At 41.5% G+C, this 23,314-nt stretch overlaps 1 pseudogene; it reads left to right on the top strand.

The window, feature by feature from the left end:
- LOC134486270 (Y-linked testis-specific protein 1-like) overlaps nt 607–23,314 on the top strand; it is a 36,059-nt pseudogene continuing 13,351 nt past the window's right edge.

Here is a 23,314-nt window from a genome sequence, read left to right on the forward strand (position 1 = left end):
CCAAATAGTTCATAGATGGTAGACGAGGGGTGTGGCCACCCTTCTGGCTCCTTTGCTATCCTTTCTCTGTTCTGCTTGCTTAAAGTGGAGACAGGGATACTTAATCCCACACTGACCTAGCCAGTCAAGGAGAGGTTCCTCAGCAGAGGCAAAGTACCTCGGGCTGAAGAAACGTTTCTGAATATGTTATTCTGAGCTGAGAGGACCATTTGTTCATTTCCCTTTGAACTTTAGATTTTGATTTTTGAGACAGGGTTTTTCTGTGGGTACCTTTGGCTATCCTGGAACTAACTCTGTAGACCAGGCTGGCCTTGATATCACAGAGGTCTGCCTCCCTCTGCCTCTTGAGTGCTGGAATTAAAGGTGTGCTCCACCATTGCCCAGCCCTCCTATGAACTTCTGATTATGAAAGAATTAGATTCAGATGCTCAACCCTGTCTACCATCGCCTTCCTCAGCTGCTCCAAAGTTCTCTTAGACAAGAGCCTTGGTCCAGCGCCCTCCCCACCCCACCCCCATTGTTCTTGCAGGCAGTCACATGACAGCGGCAACAGCATTGTGTCTGGTTTAAGCAGGCGAGCTCTTCAAACCCAGGCCACGTGCAAGTATGAAGCCTGAACACAGAACGATAGCCACAAGACAGTGGACCAGGATGCCGTGGCCTACCACACTAGGTCTACAGCCAAGAAGAAGAGGATGTCTCTGAGGAGGATGAGCACACAATCCTTCCAGAAGTGGAGGAGGAGGAGGCCTTCTCCCCAGGCCCTGGGGAACATTGTGGGCTGCAGAATTTCTCACGGATGGAAGGAAGGTGATGAGCCCGTCACCCAATGGAAGGCCATCGTTCTAGATCAACTGCCAACAAATCCCTCTCTCTATCTGGTCATGTATGTTGGAATTGACTGTGTCTACGGACTGGAACTTCACAGTGATGAGAGGATTTTAAAGCTTAAGGTCTTGACACACAAAGTAGTGTTTCCTCAAGTGAAAGACGCCCATCTCGAAAGTGCCATGGTTGGCCGAGCTGTGGAGCATAAATTTAGGGCAAACATGGCTCTAAGGACAACTGGAGGGGGATGGTCCCATCCCGGGTGCCGATCATGTAGGACTGGTTTTACATCACCTACGAGAAAGATCCAGTCCTATACATCTACCAGCTCCTGGTTGATTACACAGAAGGTAACCTCCATATCATTCCAGAGACTCCTCCAGCAGAGGTGAAGTCAGACGTTGACAGCGACATCTTAAAAGGTCAAGGTGTGCAGTTCACCAGAAGTGACCGGTCCAAAAATTTCGGCAAAGTCATTTACCAAGTTCCAGCCAAGCCTTCCATGTACTTGATCAAGTTTGATGGCAACGTCCACATCTATGTCTATAATCTGATGGAAAAGATCCGTTAAGGTGAAATTCACAAAGTAAGGGGGACATAGATGGGGAATTTATAGGATTGGGGGAAAATGATTGTTTTTCTGTGTTTCAGATACCCACATGCCTTTAACAACCCCAGTATCTTTTCCAGTGGAATTTGTTTTTGCTCTAAAAATTAAAATGTGCGATGTGACGTGTTGTGTGTGAACACTTTGGTGGAGGAGACGAGCTGTGGTGGATGTAAGATTGAGAGATAGCCAGAAAAGTCAAGGGTGTGAACAGTAAGTCTGATGTCACATAGGCTAAAACAAACAGGACTGAGCTGGTCTGGTCTTTAGGGAGAGAAAAGAACTGGAGATGAGGCTTAGAGGAGCAGGGATGGCACGGGGAAAACAAAATGGTTGTTTAGGAAGCAGAGGAGAGGGGCCAGTCATAGATAGACACTCTGAGGTGAAGTTTGAGGGAGAAACAGACAGTTGGGGAAAGAGGGGCAGGGAACAGTAAAAGTAATTTAAAAGGGAAGATGAGGAGGCTGTGAGCTTCTGTCAGGTGTTACGTGGATCGTGTGTTTAGCTTCCCTGAGCACGTTAGACTCTGTTGCATCCTGTAATATTTTTGAGGTCTCTTCTCAATGCCCCTAGATAACCTCAAAGAGCTCCTGCACTGGCTTGCCTTGCCTGGCTCTCCTTCGACTGGATGGCTTCCTACACACCTGTGGGCCCTGTTACCATATCTAGCCCCCGGAAGTTCCCGTCGTTTACTCACGTGTAAGCTTATCCTCAGAAAACTCTTGACGGTGCCTCCAATGCAGAGGTGCTGAGCTCTTTCCTATGCCATTTGCTGTGACGTTAAAATGCTTTGTGGTTCCTGACCATGTAGCTCTCTCCTCCTGAGAAGCCCCTGTGCACTCCGTGGGGTCTCCCTGAGCCACATCTACACTCCAAGAGTGTCTTTGGAGACAACCTTATCTTGGACTCATTCATTGCTGTTTCTTCTCTCAAGAATAAGTTTCTCACTGCAGGACTTAAAAATACTTTCTATCGTTGATTAATTCTGCTATTTGGGGGTTTTTATACTGGCTGGTTGTCTGACGGTTTCATTGCTGCGAAAAGACACCATGACCAAGGCAACTTATAAGGGACAATATTTTTTTTGGGGGGGTCTTTTTTTTCAGAGCTGGGGACTGACCCAGGTCCTTGGGCTTCCTAGGAAAGCGCTCTACCACTGAGCTAAATCCCCAACCCCAAGGGACAACATTTAATTAGGGCAGGATTTCAGGTTCAGAAGTTCAGTCTATTTTCATCAAGGCAGGAATCAAGGAAGCGTCTAGGCAGACATGGTGTTGGAGAAGAAGCATATCACCCCCACAGTGATATGCTTCCTCCAACAAGGCCACACCTATTCCCACAAGGCCACACATCCTACTTGTGCCACACTTCCCATGGGAAAATCACATGCTAACCACCGCCCTGATTTTATGCCAACTGGACACAAGCTAGAGTGATCAGAGAAGAGGGCATCTCAGTTGAGAACATGCGTCCATAAGATCCAGCTGGAGGGCATTTTCTTAGTGATTGGTGGGGAGGGCCCGGGCCACTGTGAGGGGCACCGTTCCTAGGCTGGTGGTCCTGGGTTCTATAAGAAAGCAAGCTAACAAGACATGAGGAGCAAGACGGTAAGCAGGGCCCCTCCATAGCCTCTGCCTCAGTTCCTGCCTCCAGGATCCTGTCCTGATTGAGTTCCTGTCCCAACTTCCTTAGCTGATGAGCAGCAATGTAGAAGTGTAAGCTGAAGAAACCTTTTCCTCCCTAACTTACTCTTTGGTCACCGTGTTTCCTTACAACAATAGGAACCCTAAGTAAGACAATTTCTTATAGAAACAGTGAGTCTAGTAGAGCCACAGAGTCTTACCTCATAACCACAGAGACGTAAAGACACTTTGTTTTAATTTAAAGTTAAGACTTGTTCACGTACTGACCTGTGACGTTCTAGTTTGCTTCCTTCTCTCTGTGATGAATGCCATGATCAAAACTAACTTGAGGAGGAAAGGGTTATTTGTCTTACAGGTTACAGACCATCACTGAGGGAAACTAGAACAGGAGCTTGAAGCGGTAACAAGGAGCTCTGCTTGTTGGCCTGCTCCCTGTCTCATTCATTGTTCTGTTGTTGTGAAGAGACACCATGGTCAAGGAACTACTATAAATGAAAGCATGTAATTGGAGACTCCCTTACACTTTCAGACGTCTGGTCCATCATCATGGCAGGGAGCATAACACGGGAGCAATAGAGAGCTACTGCTCTGTAAGCAGAGAGAGAGAGAGACAGAGAGACAGAGAGACAGAGAGAGAGAGAGAGAGAGAGAGAGAGAGAGAGAGAGAGAGGGGGAAAGAGAAAGAGAAACTCTGGTAAAGCATGGGGCTATTGAAAACTCAAACCCCACCCTTGTCGAAACCCCCTCTTCCTCCATTGTGGCCACAACCTTAATCGTTCTAATCCTTGAAAATACTGTCACTCCTTGTTAATTAAATATACAAATATATTTCGGTGGGAGCCTTTCTTGTTCAAACCTCAACACTGCCCATGGCTTGCTCCTTTACTATTTCTTACAGCTTAAAATGCTATTCTTTTTACACATGACTACTGATGAACTTGCCCAAAATGGTGGGCCCTCCCACAACGAACATTAATCAAGAAAAGGTTCCATAGACTTGCCCAAAATTTAATCTAATGGAGGCAGTTCTTGACTTGTTCTCTCTTCTCAGTTGACTCCAGATTGTCAAATTGGGAAAGAGAGAGAGAGAGAGAGAGAGAGAGAGAGAGAGAGAGAGAGAGAGAGAGAGAGAGACCCTGCACCGTAATGTTTATCTTACTCCATGTTACATACTCACCACCAGCCACTCTCTTCTCTCAGTGTACAGACCCACTTCCCTATATGGCAGAAGTGAAGAGTAACTACTGTCACCTACATGAATACTCAAGAATATGTGACAAGAAATGAATACATTCGACAGCTCCCTATGCCAAGCAAAAGCATTTTAGTGTGTGCTGCACTTACTGGGAGACTGTCAGTCACTGGTCATTTCATGGGTCACAGTAGACCACAGCACCAAAAAGTCACAACCTACATATCATCTCCTCTCAGCAGGAGACATAGCCCTTTCTCAAAACCCATGAATCTATCTGTAGGCTTAGATTTTTTTCAAAACCTACTTTATTTAGGGTTCTTAAAACTTCTTGCCCACCAACCAGAGGTAGCAGAGCGAGAAAGTTGATAGGAAAAGGGAGAGAGTTGTGGACCTATTTAGAAGTAATTCTTTGGGGTAACTCCAATCTTCATGGTGCAGTATGGTCCAGTAGCAAACGCAAAACACGAATCAGTAGCAGTGCCTTGACCTGGCAGAGACCACAAGGCTCTAACCAACAAGAAGCAGCAGAAGCAGCCAGAAGCAGCCCGGATAGCACAGGCTCTTTTGTGCATTTCTCATTATGGAACGAAGACCAGCAAAGACCATCGAAGCCTTGCAAGGTGTTGCAATGTAAAGATATCCTCTCCCTCTCTGTGGGATTACATTTATGTTCTCCATAAACATCCTGCCCCAATTCAAGCGTGTGCTCCAGCTAAATACCACATGCCTTCTCATGTGTCTGCTTCAGCCAAACATCCTCTCCTAACATAGCTTCCAGAAATACATCCTGTGACACAGTGCGTTTCCAAAGAAACCAAAAATTTTCCACTTCATCTAGCCTCATCTCACACTCGGCCAAGACATCACAAAACGTATAATGGCCATCTTGCAAGGCTCCTAGCGTCCAGCTCCATCAGCCGCTGGAGCTTCTGCAATTGCACTCTGTGAAACTCAGCCCCTTTCATGAGCACAACCTTCAGTTATCCCCGTAAACATTGTGCTCTCTCCATCTTTGCTCTCAGCCAATAGCTGTCCAACTTCCAGCCAACTGAGCTGTGACCAGAAAAACCCTCATCAAGAAAACAATGAATTTGACTTGATTTGTTTTCCCTGATGGAACGGAGTGTTCTCCCTGCCTGGTTACCCTGGTGTCTGATTCATCTGTAATAAAACCCACTACTATTAAGATAAAAGTCACGGGAACTATGACAAATAGCAAATCACACGACAGGCATCATAGTTGTCCAAGCCTTTTCTGCAGCCTTATTGAAGTATAATTTACATACTTAAAAAAACCATTTATTTTAAGTGCGTAATTTAATGATTTTACAGCAAAATTTATAGCTTCCTTCCCTTTTTTAATACTCATTTCCCACTAGTTCATACAATATCGAAGTCTATTAAAAACACAGAAGTGAAGTCAGGAGAAGAACCAGAGCGGGAAGCAGGAGGTTCTTGATTGGCTAAGACGACAGATACATTGGCAGAATCGTCTGGATAAAACAACTTGGGAAACATTGGGTCTTCTCTTAGCGTGCAGCCTCCAGACAAAGAGTTTAGAGGATTAAGTCATGGGTCCTCCTACATCAAATCCGGACATTTCCTGGTATGTTCAGTATCACTTTTGGACACTTTCATGTTAATCACATTCATCACTCTTACCAGTTGCCTAGCAACTGACATAGTAAACAAACTTATTTTGGTTCATGATTTCATAGGTCGGTCCATGGTCACATGACCATGAAAGGGGCAGGTAGAGCTCAACTGCTAACCTCACTGGCATCCAAGAAGAGGATGAGATACAGGAAGAGACCAAGGACAAAAAAACACCCTCCAAGACACGTCCCAAATAACCAAGTCCCTTAATTTCCTAACTCCTAGTTTCCCGCCACCTTCATACACATCCATCAACAGATGAACTCATTGATTACAGCCCACAGGGTCCAATCGCCTTTCATAGTCCCACCTTTGAACATTGTACTGGGACAATGTGTATCTTAAAGCAATAGGGTAGGGCCAGAAAGCTGAGTCAGTGGTCTAAACGTCACCGCACACTAGAAACAGCTGGGTAGGTTTCTCAACATCCCCTATTTCTTTCTGTGACTGAGCTACACCATGTCTGCATTGCAGCATTAGTCTGGGGTGAGATACCGTCAACAGTTTATTGTAAAGACACCCCCCACCATGTGTGTGCTTGAATGTAAAATGGGACGTCTATAATATAGACACACACGCATATACACAGACTCACAGAGAGAGGCAAAAAGGGAAGGCGTTGAGTCTTAGGAACCCTCAAGGAAGAGGGAGTGGAAATATAAGATACAGATGTCAGCGAGAACCAGAACAAAGCAGTGTCTTCTATACACGACAGGACCACTATCCCTCAGCCCTAGCTGATAGGAAAGGAAGAGTCAGTTTCCTACAAAGATATAGCTGGTGATAAGGTGGCCAGGCTCCAGGGGCTTGCCCAAGGCCCATGAATTTATGGGCAACATAAATGACTTGAGTGGGTTGTTACAGAGGGCAGAAAGAGAGCTTGAAGTTGAGAGAATGGATTAGGTGGGGATGGATCAGGGAGGAGTTAGGAAGAGACGTGAGAAGTAAATTCTATCAATATATAATGTACAAAGTTCTCAAGGAACTAATAAAAGTGGTTTTTAAAATACCATATCTGTACTGAACACATACAAACCATTTTTCTTGTCATTTCCTAAATAACAGCCAATCATGGTTTCATTTCATTAAGTACAAAAGTTATTCAGAGATTATTTAAAATGTAGGAGGGTCTGGGGAGACGGCAGAGGGGTAAAGCCAAGTGTGTGGTCACACATGCAAACACCAGTGCTTGGTATGGGAACAGGAGGATGACTGGGCCTTCCTTACAGTGAGCCTCACCTCAGGTTCAGCAGGGGACCCTGTCACAAGGGAATAAAGTAGGTAGTGAAGGAGCAGAACACGCTCTACCCTCCCCCAGGCTCTGAACTTACATGTGTCTATGCACACACACGCACACATACACACACAAGCACACATACACACATATAAATATGACTAGAGTATACAAGAGGCTTGTGTAGGTTATATGCAAATACAGTGTCCTTTTAGCCAAGGATCCTGAGGACTTTTAGGTCATTGGGCGTCCTGGGGCCAACTCGCAGAGGACAGGATATATCTCCTTATTGTGCAAACAAATCCTTTTTGAGAGTTTGTCAGTGAGTCCACACAGTTCTCCTCCTCTAGGTTCCTGTGTATCACAGAGAATTATCTGGAAATACTGAAAACAAATATAAACTAAAACGTTCATTGGGGTTTCTAGGTTTGCATTAAAATCATAATTTTCACGTTTTATTAAATGGAAGGGAAATCTTCAGCTCCCAACAACAATAGACTCAATCATGTTGGCTTCTGTTTTATCCCATTATGAATAGCAATGAATAGCACATCAATAGCTCCCCATTCTTTGAACTAAATAAGGATGAAGGGATATGTTTCCGTAACCCCTATGTGGATAATCAAGTAGAAAGGGGGGAGGTATGATGCCTTTGGATTATGGGAGAGTGATGGCTTTATTGGATATTGTTATGCAAATAACCCTAACATCTGAGAAATGAAATGTCACGATAAAATATACTACCAAATAGGATGGACACTCATTACTTGATTTCTTTAAAAGAAAAAAAATACTTTAGGGTTTTGAATAAGTGTGATCCTTAGAGGTTCAAATACTTGAATGTGCTTGGTTTCCTTTTTGTGGATTGTTTAGAAAGGATTGGGAGTTGTGTTTTTGTTAAAAAGAGATGTGTCAATGGGAGGTGGGGGCCTTGAGATTTCAAAAGCCCACCAGGCTTCTCTCCCTCTTCCTCTCCCTCCCTCCCTCTCCATCTCCCTCTCCCCCTCCCCCTCCCTCTCCCTCTCCCCGTCCCTTTCCCTCTCTCTCTCCATCTCCCCCTCACCCTCAACCTCCCCCTCCCCCTCCCTCTCTCTCTCCCTCTCCCTCTCTCTCTCTCCCTCTCCCTCTCCCTCTCTCTTTCCCTCCTTCTCCCTCTCTCTATCCCTCTCCCTCTCCCTCCCTCTCTCTCTCCCTTCCTCTCTCTCTCTCTCCCTCTCCCTCTCCCTCTGTCTGTCTCTCTCTCTCTCCCTCTCCCTCTCTCTCTCATCAGGGGAGCAGGATGTGAGCGCTCTGTAACTACTCAGCCAGGTCTGCCTGCCTGCCAGCCTGCTGTCATGATGTCTACCACGATGGTCAACGGACTCAACCTCTGAAACTGTAAGAAGGCAATTAAATATTTCCTGTCATGAATTGGTTTGGTCACGGTGTCTCTTCACAGGAATAGAACAGTAACTAAGGCACACATCTTCCTGTCTATTTTTCTAATACTTCTGTATTTATTTCATTAAAGTTACCTGTTGTCCATTGAACAGTTTTATGAATAAGTTTCAAGTTTGAAGACAAATAGTGACAAATAGGAGTGGCACTCCTAGGGGGTGTGGCCTTGTTGGAGTGGGTATGGCCTTGTTGGGGTAGGTGTGTCACTGTGGGCATGGGCTTTAAGACCCTCACCCTAGCTGCCTGGAAGCCAGTCTTTTAGCAGCCATCAGAGGAAGATGTAGAACTCTCAGCTCCTCCTGCACATGCCTGCCTAGATGCTGCCATGTTCCTGCCTTGATGATAATACACTGAACATATGAACCTGTAAGCCAACCCCAACTAAATGTCCTTGTAAGACTTGCATTGGTCATGGTTTCTTTTCATAGCAGTAGAACCCTAAGACATACATACATACATATATATATATATATATATAGGTTTACACACACACACACACACACACACACACACACACACACACACACACCATTACAGGGATTATAAAGCTAGGCAGGGCCCCTGCAGTTTCGTTGGTCCATCTGATACACGTGTTCATGGAACATGTCTCTCTCTGTTTCTTATTCTAGGAAGAACGTGGACAACATCTGCAGAATCGCTTCATTTTGCTTTATTCTCCTCTTCAGCCTTAGAAATCTCAACTTACAGAGAGGGGAAGATGGGAACTTGGTCAGATAGCTCTTTTTGTCTGTGGGGAGCTTACATCTCAAGTCACAAGGGGAAAATAAATATAACAAGAAATAATAATACACATCCGAACCATGATGGGAAGTCCATATCCGTTCCCCTTAATGAATGTCAACTTTGGAAATTGGAATCCACACTGAGATGAGACTTTTGAAAAATCCTAATTCTCAGGCAGGCTTTGTTATTTCTCTTTCCCTGAAAAGGATAACCACTAGAAAAGACAGACGGTAGGTTGCTTTTGTCTACAAATCGAATCAGAAGCATTTGATAATGAGCGTAGAGGGGGATCACCCCATGTTTACCAAAGAATAAAGTAATATGGGGGCGGGGAGACATCTAGGGAACAGTTGGTGCGTTATTGGTATTAAAAAAAATCCAGAAGTCAAGAAATAGTATTTGACAAAAGAAAAAACTAGGTTTTCATTAAGCAGAACTGTTTTTAAAATAGCCTTCATTTGAGTCATGGAAAGAGGAGGGTGGAGCAGGTCATTCTGTAGATAACTAAAGTCATTCCCTTCAAAAAATAAAGAATAATGTGAATATTTAATGGACTTGAATAAAATTAGAAATTTTACCTTTCAAAGGGGAAAAATTGTGTTCCAGAGAGAGAGAGAGAGACAAAGGAGTGTCCAAACTCATACTTGATTCTTTCAATAAATCTACTGGTAACTCATGTGTTTGTTGATATTAGGATGAAAACGCAGGTTGGATATCTCGACTTAAGAGTGTAACGTGTGGGGCTGGGGATTTAGCTCAGTGGTTAGAGCGCTTACCTAGCAAGAACAAGGCCCTGGGTTCTGTCCCCAGCTCTGAAAAAAAGAACCAAAAAAGAAAAAGAAAAAAAAAGAGAGTTTAATGTGCGTGAATAGCTGCCAGTGGAAAGACTTGTCCTCAGATTTCTCAAAAGGCGTGAAAAAGCCACCGTGAAGTTACTGGATTGTGTTTCAAAGACTTTAGCTCCTTGTCTGCAGGGATGCAGGGCCTCAGAGGAAGGGCCCGAGACCTCCTAAGAGGTAGCGTCCAACACCTGAGGCCATGCGCACAGAGGGAAGTAGCCTTTCTCAGAAAATGGAGCTGGGAGAGCTAACAAATGAAGGCGACACATCGATCAAATCGCTGTAATAGAACGACGGCAGCCAGTTCACAGAGCGAGGCAGCTGTCAGCGACTCGGCCAAGAACTAAGAGGATTTGAAAAGATAATAACACACAGAGTTCACGGAAGCCACTATAGACTCATGGGTCTGCGGATTTAATCAATGTGCTCTGGGAAGAGAAAACAATCCAAACCAGAGATCCCTCTTGCTCAGCCCGACGGAACGCTGTGCCGTGTCCGGGATGTCCCATGTCAAGGACTCAACCTAGATGCCGGAAGCCTGTGAGAAACCGGAAGCCTGTGAGAAACCGGAACTACGTCATTTAAGTGCTGACACCGGAAATGGCTCAAGTCTGCACCTTCATTGGAAGGAGAAGAAATAAGTCACATAGCACCGGAAGTAATCCTCGCCAGCGTCTGTGTGAGGTCGGAAGTGGACGGCGCCATGATCAATCAGTAAGCACTGCCTACATGTGTCGGGTGAGCCCACACAAATGAGGAAATGGTTTTTAAATTTAAACACAATTTCTAATAACTAGTAACTTTTAAGTGTCCAGTTTTAGCAAAAGCTTCCAGATTATGTGGCTTCTCAGGCGGAAGAACGCGGCACAAGAAGTGAGTTTGAAACTTCAAAGGTGCCCACTATATGACAGCAAACTAAGAAAGGCATGGAAGTGGGGTGTGGTAAAACGAACCAGAGGAAATCTGTAAAACCAAGAAAGGAGAATTCAGAAGACTTGTACGGGAAAGGCCAGCAGTAGGGATGGCCCGGAAGACCATCCTCGTTTTCAGAGTTTATCACAGCAAAATTGCCAAAGACTGGTAGGAAAAGTGCCACTTGTCTCTGTGGACACTCTCTGAACACACACACACACACACACACACACACACACACAGACACCCCAAAATTTCAAACCAGAGAATGGTTTTTAAAAGGTTACACAACGTACTAAATTCAGTTCCTTGGTGGCGAAATATATAAATTCCACACCAGATTGTAATACTATCTATATAAAATTAAATTATTCAAATGAATATTTTAAAGTTCAGCGGACCTTTATCTGTGAAATAGCACAGACTGAACAAAACCAGTTGGTGCCAAACCTCCCTACGGCTGCACAAGAAAAATTGTAAATCAGAGTTCAAAAGCGTGAATGCACAAGGGTGAGGGGATCATCAGAGATCGAGGACCTGCAGGATCGGGTACGGAAGCTCAGTAGACCAGACAGGTGGATCATAAGCAAAGAGCCTGGAAAACGGGTCATTCATACCTTGACAACCTTCAAAGTCTAGGGGAAACGCAGGGTTAGGTACCCCCCGAAGTGGGAATAAAAAAACTTTAAGACATTTACCAGACACATAGCTTCTAAATACAGTGTGGATTGGAATCTACAGTGTGAAAAGGCATAGGAGTAGTAGTGTCCAGTTTTCCCCTTGCTGTGACAAAATTGTGTCATTTAGGGGCTGGAGAGATGGCTCAGCTCCTCAGAACCCTTAGCATCCTCACAACTGACTCTGGCTCTGGAGATCTGCCTCCCTCTTCTGGCCTTTGCAGGTTCTGCAGCCACATGACATAACACAAAAAGACCCATGAACAAAAGTAAAAACGAGAACTTAAAATGAGTCATTTATTTGATCTTAATCCACCGAGGTTTGTAGAGAGAATCTCTTCTAAGCATCACCTGTCAATAAAAAAGTCTATGACCTATGAGCTGAGGCAGGAAATAGAAGGAGGGACACTGGTAGGAAGAGAGGATTCTGGGTCATAGTATATAAAAGGAGACCCAGAAAGGGAGGGTGCGGCAGATGCTAAAGGAGATGTTGAGGAAGATGCTAAGGAAGGGGATGAAAGCGCAGTAAATAACCATGTAGACGACACAGAATAGTTTGAATGGGTTAAATAAGTTAGTCCGGGAATGAGCCAAAGTTTGTGGCTCAGGAATTTGTTAATAAATAATTAGTTTCAGAGTTGTCATTGTGGGAGCAGGAGCTGGGAAGGAAAAAAGTACTTTTTTTTCCAAAGGTTAATTTCTCCTATTTATTTTCATATGATTATCTAAGATGCTAATATATGGAAATCATGTGTAGGTTATATGGGAAATTGCAACTATCCTGGAGAATTCTAAAATAAATGTGTTTTTTAATGCAAAGTCGGTAGTGATATTTCTTCCACTTCCATTTTTCAAGTCTCTGCCTATTCTAAAATATATGTATTTTTTCTACAGTAGAAAATGTCCTTGTGACGTAAAGAAACATTAGTCAGCCCTACTAAGATGCTTTGTGGAAGTCAGTTAACCTCAGGCACTGAGAGCTGTGATGACTTAAGATGGGGCCCAAAGCACTTTCGGGATCGCGAACTGATGAGCATGGGCTTGTGGTCGCATTCACCCCCAAAAGTGACCACACACACACACACACATACACACACAAACACACACACACACACACAGACACACACACACACACACACAACGGGCATCACTGACTAACTATACCTCAGCTAGAGCTGTGACTTTGAGATCCTGGAGGAGGTGGCACTTGGTTTATATGGCCTTACACTTTGGCACAAGCAGACAGCCACCCTCACAAATCTCCCTCTGGTCCCCCTCTTCCTTCACAGCGAGTTCCAACACAATTTATTATTTCTGATTTTATCCATCCAGTCTGGGCATCCCTCTTCCAGAACTTAACTTTTTTGTTCTGTGTGTGTGTGTGTGTGTGTGTGTGTGTGTGTGTGTGTGTAAGAGAGACTCTGTGTGTGTCTGTGACGGAGAGAGAGAGAGAGAGAGAGAGAGAGAGAGAGAGAGAGAGAGGGAGAGAGAGAGAGAAATAATTAGTCACCCAGTTAACACATGAGCCTTCACACACATGTGGAAGAACAAGGTACATTCAGGAAATATCCTTAATGTCTTGTCTGTCTTGTTCACTGTGGCAGCAACTCTCAGTCACAGGCAAAGCTCCTTTTGGTGTGGGTCACCTTTCCAGACAGCGTGCTCTGGGCATCCTGCCTCTGCCTTCCAAGGTGGACTTATAGGATGGTCTCCACATCCACGGGGCATCTATGTAAGTTTCTGGGGAACGAGTGCTTAACTGCTAGACTCTCTCCCTAGCCCCTTCCAGAACTTTCTGTCCCAACTCCCCTTTTCCTTTCTTTTTGAGATTTATCGAGTATGCATGACAAATGGAGACTGTATACATTTGAAGTATGAGGTGTAGTATTCTGACCACATTATACATTAAACAGATATTTTAAGATCAAGCTCATTCTCTCTCTTTCTCTCCCTCTCTCTCTCTCTCTCTCTCTCTCTCTCTCTCTCTCCCTCCCTCTCTCTCAGATCCACTGTCTTAACATACTCCACATACACAGAACCTCAGTGACATTCAGTTCACTGTTCCCAGGCTATGATGTGTTGGTCATCCCGTAACTGAGTGATGTTGAACATTCTGTCCAATCTACTTCTCAAAAGGAAAAATCAGCACACCAGTAACCCGGTTAAAACCCTCAAATGGCTCCATGTCACTGGGGGTAAGTTGGAAAGCCCCTCTGTTGAAGTCCCTCTGTTGATAGACAAATGCTGTTCCAGAAAGACCAAAAGCTTTGACACACCATCCCAGGCCTGGGAAATCATAAGTTTAGCTTCTTGTTTGTAAACTGAACAGAAAATGGGGTTTACATGACAAGGAGAATGTAAAATTTTGTGTTGCTAGAATACTCAGTCACATAGGTTATAGAGCGGCTGAACTCAGGGTTCGACAGGGGTGTGGTTGGGGGATTCATGTGTGTGTATGAGTTGAGTGCCTGTTCCCAAGTGCAAGGGCACATACGTGTGTACATACGTGCAGAGATGAGTAGAATGTGCATTTTCTTCCTCACTACTCTCCGTCTCTCAGTGAACCACAGCCCACCATTTTGACTAGTGTGGCTGGCCAGGATGCTCTTTGCAATCCACCTGCCTCCACCCTACCATGTTGCAGACATGAGTAGCCATGCTTGAAGTTTTACAAAGTGTAGAGAGAATTTGAACTTTTCGGGCTTGCAGAGCAAAGGCTGTTGCCCACTGAGCAATCTTCCCAGTCCCCATCAGGATATGGTCTATCACAACCTTCATGCCCTGCCTTCTGCTGTGTGTGTTTCTCAGTGTCCGAAGGATATTCTCTCACAGAAACGGTTCCACCCCCACATGCCTCTGTGCTTAAACCCAGAACAGAGTGTCTCTTTTATCAGGAGAACTAATTCAGAGGTGGACATGTTCTCATTGTAGCCCGTGAGGTACAGAGAAGACTGCCTGCATCTTCAAGACTTGGGCTTTCTTACCCTGTGAACTGAACTCTGGTGTCCCTCCCTGGAGGATGGAGAAAAGGACAGAAGGATGCAGGAAAGAGAAGGAGGCAAAAGTGTAGGGTTGAGGTTGAAGTCACATTAAAAGTTCCAAGTTAGCATCAAACCTGAAGAGTAGACAGGGAGAAATTGACAGTGTTACTGCTGTCACCACACACACACACACACACACACACACACACACACACACAAACACACACACACAAATACACACACACACACAAATACACACACACAGACAAACACACACACACACACACACACACACACTCAGACGTGTCTGCTGTGCCTCAGGTGTCATTCCCCCACTAAATAAAATGCTTTATTGGGCTTATCTGTTCCTCTTATGGGTAGCCTGTAATTAAAAAACCGCCTTTTAAAATTCTGCTAGTCTGAAAGAAAGCCATTTGAGCATTTTCCTTAGCTGATGAATTACACCGACCAGTGGTACTTGATAAACAGGCCTGTTCTAAAGCGATGCATGAGAAAAAGAAAACACGTCTAAAATAATTGATAGGGGATTAGACTCCACATCTTGGGCCTCACTCAGTAGACTGTTCCCAGCAGGGAGCAGAGGCCAACTAGGACCAGCTGCAAAACTGGTCTTCCAGAGGGTGTAAGATCCAGTACGGCCACGTCGGGGCCTCTGTCAGACCTCGCTTTTCCCAGAACAAATGCTGTTGCTGCCCATGCTGAGACACTGAAGCGAAAGAGTGAGGACAAAACAGCTCCTTTGGTGACCATCTCTCCTAAGGATGTTCACCATCAGGGCCAGAGGTTTTTCACTGCTGCTTCAGGGCCTGATCATGGCTGTAATGGTAGTCTGTGGTGCTGACCTTTTCCTCATAAAGTTCTTTCTTAAGAGTAATTTGTCAGGGTTGAGCATTTCTATGACTTTAGAATTAGTAACTGGATTATTTTAGTGGAAAGTGATTATGAGGAATTAATTTTGTACATTATAGCCACCGTGCTATAATGCTACCCATTCTTCTATTTTATGCACTACTCATTACATTTGTATATGTGTTTTAAAAAAAAAAACCCTGCTTAAGCCAACAACCACAACCTCTGCTGATAATAATATAAAGCTCCCTTATGTTGATGGCTATGTCTCTACATCATATTATGCTCAATGTTTTGGCATACTGATTTCTCTTTAATTTATATTTATGAGGTACATCATGGAGACCCTTTTGTTTTGGCTTTGGATGATAGTTATTTCCCTGCTATTATTTCATTGAGGACACAAACACCAAACATTCATATATTTACATTTATACTGAATACTTTTGTCTGGTGATTTGACTATACTATTTATGGTGAGGCAGAAAGTAATCTCTAGTGAAGCAAAAGTCAAACAGTGTTTAAACTATTGATTACCTGTATTCTTTTTATCTATCACTTAATTTCATAGTAAGATACAAAGAAGCCTCTCTCATCCTAGTATTTACTCTTACTTACCTAAAAAATTAATTAGCAAATTAATTAAAATTATTTTAGTACACTAGTTTTTCTATGCTTATAATACCTAGATGTAATACTTTAGCCATGTGCTTTCTGAACTCTCATGCATACTATAGAGTAAATATGTTTAGTTTGCATGAGATCTCCACATTAGTGGCTACAAAAATACCTCAGCTCTTAAAGGCTTGTGACCCAACAAAAATGTCAATGAAACTGAAATTAGTCACTGTATATTAGGTATTTGTATTGAAATAGTCACACATTAGCTCTTTGTAATTCTCTACATCATATCAGGTCTAATTATAATGATAGTGAATCCATCCAATTACAAAATTAACCATTATATCTAATACCATATTTGAATTATTTAACATGTGTTTTGGTTTCATCTTCATATTCTATACCAAAGGAAGCATAGTTAGTGCACTCCTATAATCATATAGCCACATCGTCTGCGGTAATCTGGTATATTAGTAAAATATCAAAATGGGTTTCTTTAGTTCACTTACTTTGGAGAGATCTAATCTCAGCAGAAATGTTGAAATGCAATATAAATTAAATAAACTCACTGAATAAAATATAAATCTTTATAAAAGATAAATGATATATTAAGATAAGTTATAAAACACAGAAATAAGTCCTATAATTCAAACTTAGATTGCCCCCACCAAACACACAGCTCACTGAAAATAAAGACCATGGACCCATTATGTAAGTAAGTACCTGTAAGAACATGCTTGACAGCACTCTTAGTTCTTTCTCTCTCTTTACATTAAGGGAGTAGAGGCAATGGTTTTCCCTAAGTTTGAGAATTATCCATGGTTCTGTTTAAGATGCAACGAAAAATCTAGAATGCCTGTTTATGGAAGATGAGTCTTTTTTTTTCTTATTAGCATCCTTAATGTATCATAGTCAATGAAATTCTAGATGCCTAGTGAAGATGTGTTATATAAATAAGTGATGAAAAGATTCAATCTAAAATTATATTATGTTTATTAGAAGGATTTTCCACTCAATATCATAATCCATTTTACATAATACAGACTCTGTCATTCTTCTCCATAGATTCCAGTCAGGATGTATCTTAGTACACCACGCTTATTCAAGTGTATTTTGTATCTATTTGTATCCACCTCCCCATGACAACCCCCTCAATATATCTTTCATATACAGGAAATACCTATCCTGATATTTCCATTTATTAGGATGATACTATCAAGAAGATAAAAGCTTCCTGTTTCTGGTTGCGCCCAGAGATGTCATAGTACAATAGCACACTGTACCCAAATTCGGTGGGGGAGAAACCTGGACCCCCAAAATCATGGACAATTCTGAGAACTTAGGGGAAACCATTACCTCTGCTCACATTCCTTTGCTGAGAGGGAGCTGCCTAGAGCCCTATGGATACAGGAACCTTGGGAGAGTAAGGGAGGGGATCCTTCCAGTATCTACCTGTGTCCAGAGATGAAAGCCAGGGGCCAGGAAAAGTAACACAACTGAGAAAACAGTCGAGACCAACCCTTGTGCTCCAAGCAACCAGGCTGGAGGCCTCAGGACAAAGAAAACAAGAGCATTCTGGGACAGGATACTTCCTGTTTCTGCCTGCACCCATTGCTGATCTGGTCCTACATATCTCTGTACCCACATCTTGGTGGGAGAAAAGAAGTCTATAGGAACAGTGACAAAGAGCTTTACAAGATGGTCAAGGCACTGTCAAAAAGAGCAAGACCACGAAACACCAGAGGAAACCTGATAACAAGTGTCAAGCACAGGATCTTAAGCAACAGAAACCAAAATTACTTGGCATCATCAGAGCTTCCTTATCCCAAGAAAGCAAATATTGGATATCCAAACAAACTGAAAAAGCAAGATGTAGATACAAAATCATTTTTCATGATGATGATAGAGGATATTGAGTAGGAAGCAAATAATACTCTTCAAGCAACAGAGGGCAACACGGGTAAAAAAGTAGAAGACCTTAAGGGGAAAAACAAAATTCCTCCATGAATTTCCGGAAAATACAGTCAAACAGATGAAGGAATTTTAAAAAATCTAGGATCAATAACTGGAAATAAAAGCAATAAATAAAGCAGAAGTCATAGACAGAATAATCAGAAAGAGAATACAAGAGATCAAAGAAAAATCTCAGGGGCAGAAGATAATGTAGTTTACATTTACACAACCATCAACGAATATGTAAAGCTCAAAAAGCTCCTAATGGAAAACAACCAAGAAATCCAGGACACAATGAGAATATCAAACCGAATGATAATGGGTATAAAAGAGAGCGAAGATTGCCATAAAGAAGGGCCAGTAAATATCATCAAAAATTATAGGAGAAAACTTCCCTAACCTAAAGGGAGAAATGCCCATAATAATAAAAGTATCATACATTTCTCCTAATGGATTGGACCAAAAAGAAATTTCTCCCTTCACATAATAGTCAAAACACCAAATGCACAACACAGAGAAAGAATATTAAAGGTAGCAGTAAAAAAGTCAGGTAACATATATAGGCATAACTATAAGTATTACACCAGACTTCTCACCAGACTATGAAACTCAGATCCAGATTGGATATTTAAAGCACTAAGAGAAAATAAATGCCAGCCCAGGCTACTATCCCCTGAAAACTTTCAATCAACGCAGCTGGAGATACCAAAATATTTTATGATAAACTACATTTACACACTATATTTTCACAAATCCTGCCGTACAAAAGATAATAGATGGGAAACTCCAACACAAGGAGGGCAATTACACACTATAAAAAGCAAGAAAGTAATCCTCTTTCAACAAACCCTAAACAAGAGAGTCACACAAACATAATTCCACCTCTACCAAAAAATAATAAAAGAAAACCACAATAATTATTCCTTAATATCTCTTAGCATCAATGCAAATTTCTCCAATAAAAAAGACATAGACTAACAGACTGCATACATAAAGAAGAAGTAGAATTTTGTTGAATAAAGGAAACACAGCTGAGTGACAAAGGCAAATAGTATCTCAGAATAAATGTCTGGAAAACAATTTTCCACGAAGATGTTCTGAAGAAACATCCAGGAGCACACATTCCAGTATCTAATTCAACCCAAAGTTGTCAAAAAAAAAAGATAAGGAAGGACAATTCATTTTCATCAAAGGAAAAATTTCCACCAGGGTCAATTCTCTATCCTTAATATATATACGCTACATCCAAGGGCACCTAAATTTATAAATGAAACCATACTAAAGCTCAGGCTAACGAAATAGTCGTGGGAGACTTCAACAACCCACACACTGCAATGGCCAGATCATGGAATGGGAAACACGAAACACAGAGAAATTAACGGATTTTGATGGAAATGGATTTAAGAAATATCTATAGAATATTTCATCCTTGAACGAAAGAACATACCTTATTCTGAGGAACTCATGGCACATTCTCCAAAACTGGTCATACAGTTGGTCATAAAAGAGGCATCATCAGATATAAAAGAGTGAAATAATCCCATGCATTTTCTCACACTACCATGACCTAAGGCTGGACTTCAATAACAACAAAAATGTCAGAAAGCCCAAATACACATGGATGTCGAACACTATTTTACTAGTGATAACTTGGTAGAGGAAGAACTAAAGAAAAAGAAAAGGAATGTTTTAGAGTTTAAGGGAAAGTAAGGCACAACAAACTCAAACTTATGGGACACAATGATAGTAATGTTAAGAGGAAAACTTAAAGTTCTGAGAATATCAATATTGAAATTGGAGAAAGGATACATTAGCAGCTTGACAACAAATATAAATGTCTAAAACAAAAAGAACCAGATACACCAAAGAGGAGCAGAAGGCAGGAAATAATCAAACTCAGCTCTGAAATAAACTAAGGAGAAACAAAACGAACTCTACAAAAAAAAATTAATAAAACCAGGAGCTGGATCCAAGGGTAAATCAACATGATATACAAATCTGAGATAGAATAACAAAAGGACACAGAGAATGTATACAAATAACAAAATCCGTAATGAGAAGGAAACAAAACAACAGAATCTGCATAAATTCAAAACATCATCATACCGTATTACTGAAATTTATATTCAAGAAAAGTAGAAAATCTGGATCAAATGATGAATTTTTTATACAGGGAACAGTTACCAAATTTAAGTCAGGGTCAGATAAAATATCTAAAATGTACCATGAATACTAAAAAAAATAGATACATTTATTAAAATGCTCCCAATTGGGAAAAGATCCCAGAACCAAATGATTTTAGTGGAAAATTCTATCAGCACTTCCTAATACCAAGTACCACTATTGTCCAAAATATTCCACAAAATACAGAGGAACATTACCCAATTCCATCGATGAAGCCACATTTATGTTAATACGTATAGCACACAAAGACCCAATGAAGAAAGTGAACTTCAGACCAATTTCCCTTATGAATATTGACAAAAAATAGTCAATCCAATCATTGAAAACCAAATCCATGAACACATAAAAATGATCACCCATCAATACCAAGGAGACTTCATAACAGAAATGCAAGGATAGTTCAATATGTAATTCCAACAACATAATCCACTAGATAATCAAACTGAAAGAAAAAAATTACATTTTCATCTCATTAGATGCTGCAAAAGCATTTGACAAAATAAAACACCCTTTCATAGCCAAAGTCTTACAATGATAGGAATTCAAGGACCATACTCAACAACAGTAAGATAATGTACAGCAAACCATTAGCCAAAAATCAAAATAAATGAAGAGAATCTTGAAGATCTCCCTCTAAAATCAGGGACTAGACAAGGCTCTTCATTCTCTCCCTACTTATACAATATAGTACTCAATGTGCTAGCCTGACCAATTAGACAACAGAAGGAGGAAAAAGGGATACAAATATTAAAGGAAGAGGTCAATATCACTATTTTCAGGTGATATGATAGTATACTTAAGTGACTCCATAATTTCCACCAGAGAAATACTGCACGTGATAAACAACTTGAGCAAAGTCCTGGGTATAGAATTAACTCAAACATATCAGTACCATTCCATGAATAAACAGACCAAGAAAGAAATTAGGGAAATGGCACTCTTCACACTAATCACAAATAAGAAAAAAAAAATATCTCTGGTTAACTCAAATCAGGCAACGGAATATGCCGTATGAAAAGAACTTAATTTCTTAAAGAAGAAAATCTCAGAAGATAGAAAGTCTTTTCATGTTCATGGATTGGCAGTATTGATATAGCAAAAATGGCCCTTAGCCAAAAGCAATCTACAGTTTCAATGCAATCCCCAAGAAATTTTCAACAAAATTCTACATAAAGTTAGAAAGAGTAATATGCAAGTTCATTTAGAATAAAAAAAAAGGAAGTTGAAACTATTCTCAAAATAAAACAAATTCTGTGGAAATCAACATCCCTAACCTCAAGTTGAATACCCACCAATAGTGATAAAAATTATATGGTATTTGTACAGAGACAGGCAAGTAGAACACCTGTGTTGGATCATCTAGATGTCAGCGTGTAAATTAATGTAAATCCATCCATTCATATCACGCTGTACAAAGCTGAAGGGCAAGTGGATTAAGGGCATCCAGAAAAAAGAGATAAACACAAACCAATAGAAGAAAAAGTGGGGAAAAGCTTGAACACATGATAAAAATGGAAAATTTCTTGAACAGAACATCAAACCAGTGGCTTATGCTTTACTACAAAGAGTTGATAGATTGGACCTTGTAAAAATGCAAAGTGTCTGTAAGGCAAGGAACACTGTCATTATGACGAAATGGCAACTAATATCTTGAAAAAAGATCTTTGCCCTCCTATATCTGAAAGAGAACTAATATTCAATATGTACAAAGAACTCAAGAAGTTATACTCCAGAAAGTCAAATAACCCCGTTATAAATGGGGTACAGATCTAAACAAATAATTTTCAGCAGAAGAATTTTGAATGGCTGTGAAATACATAAAGAAATGTTCAATGTCATTATTCATCAGGGTAATGCAAATCAAAAGATACAGCAGGCAGAATGGCTAAGATCAACCATTCAGTTAACAACAGATGCTGGTCACCATGTGGAGAAAGGGTAAGACTCCTCCATTATTGGTGGAATTGAAATGAGGTACTATATTCCATGAATTACTCTGGGCTTTCCTCAGAACATTGGACATGGTATATGCTGAGGATTTACCTTCCCCACTCCTGGGCATATTCCCAAATGATGCCCCAACATAGAACCAGGACACACGTTGTACTCTGTTTATAGCAGCTGTAGTCATGATAGCCAGAAGCTAGGAAGAACCCATATGATTTGACCACAGGAATGGGTACAGAAAATGTGATTCATCTACATAATGGAGAGCCCCTCAGTAATCAAATACAATGACATCGTGAAAGTATAAGCAAATGAATGAAACTATAAAATACCATCCTGAATGAGGCGACCAAATCACACACACACTCACAAAAAAAAACAGAAATAAAACACACACACACACACACACACACACAAACACACACACACACTACCCCAAAAGCTTGAATAACCCAACATACAATTCACATACCGCAACCAAATCACACACACACACAAAATACAAAAATAAAACACACAAACACACACACACACTAAATACCCCAAAAACTTGAATTACCCATCATACAATTCACACACCACAACCAAATAACACACACACACAAAAACAAAAATAAAACACACAAACACACACACAAAATACAAAAATAAAACATACACACACACACACACACACACACACGCACACACACACACACTACCCCAAACTTGAATTACCCAACTTACAATTCACATACCGCTTTAAGTTCAAGAAGAAAGAAGAACCAAATGAGGATGGTCTGTATTAAAAGGGGAAACAAAAATATTCATAGGACATGATATGGACATTAAGTTTAGAGCAGAGACTGAAGGAATAGCCATTCTGAGCCTATACCACCTGGGGATGCAGCCCACATGCATGCAGCCCCCAAACCAAAACAACATTGCTGAGGCCAACAAGTGCATGCTCACAGGAGCCTGTTAGAGCTGTCCCCTGAGAGGCTCTC

The sequence above is a fragment of the Rattus norvegicus genome, chromosome 3 (assembly GCF_036323735.1).
Source record: "Rattus norvegicus strain BN/NHsdMcwi chromosome 3, GRCr8, whole genome shotgun sequence".
NCBI classification, from domain to species: domain Eukaryota; kingdom Metazoa; phylum Chordata; class Mammalia; order Rodentia; family Muridae; genus Rattus; species Rattus norvegicus.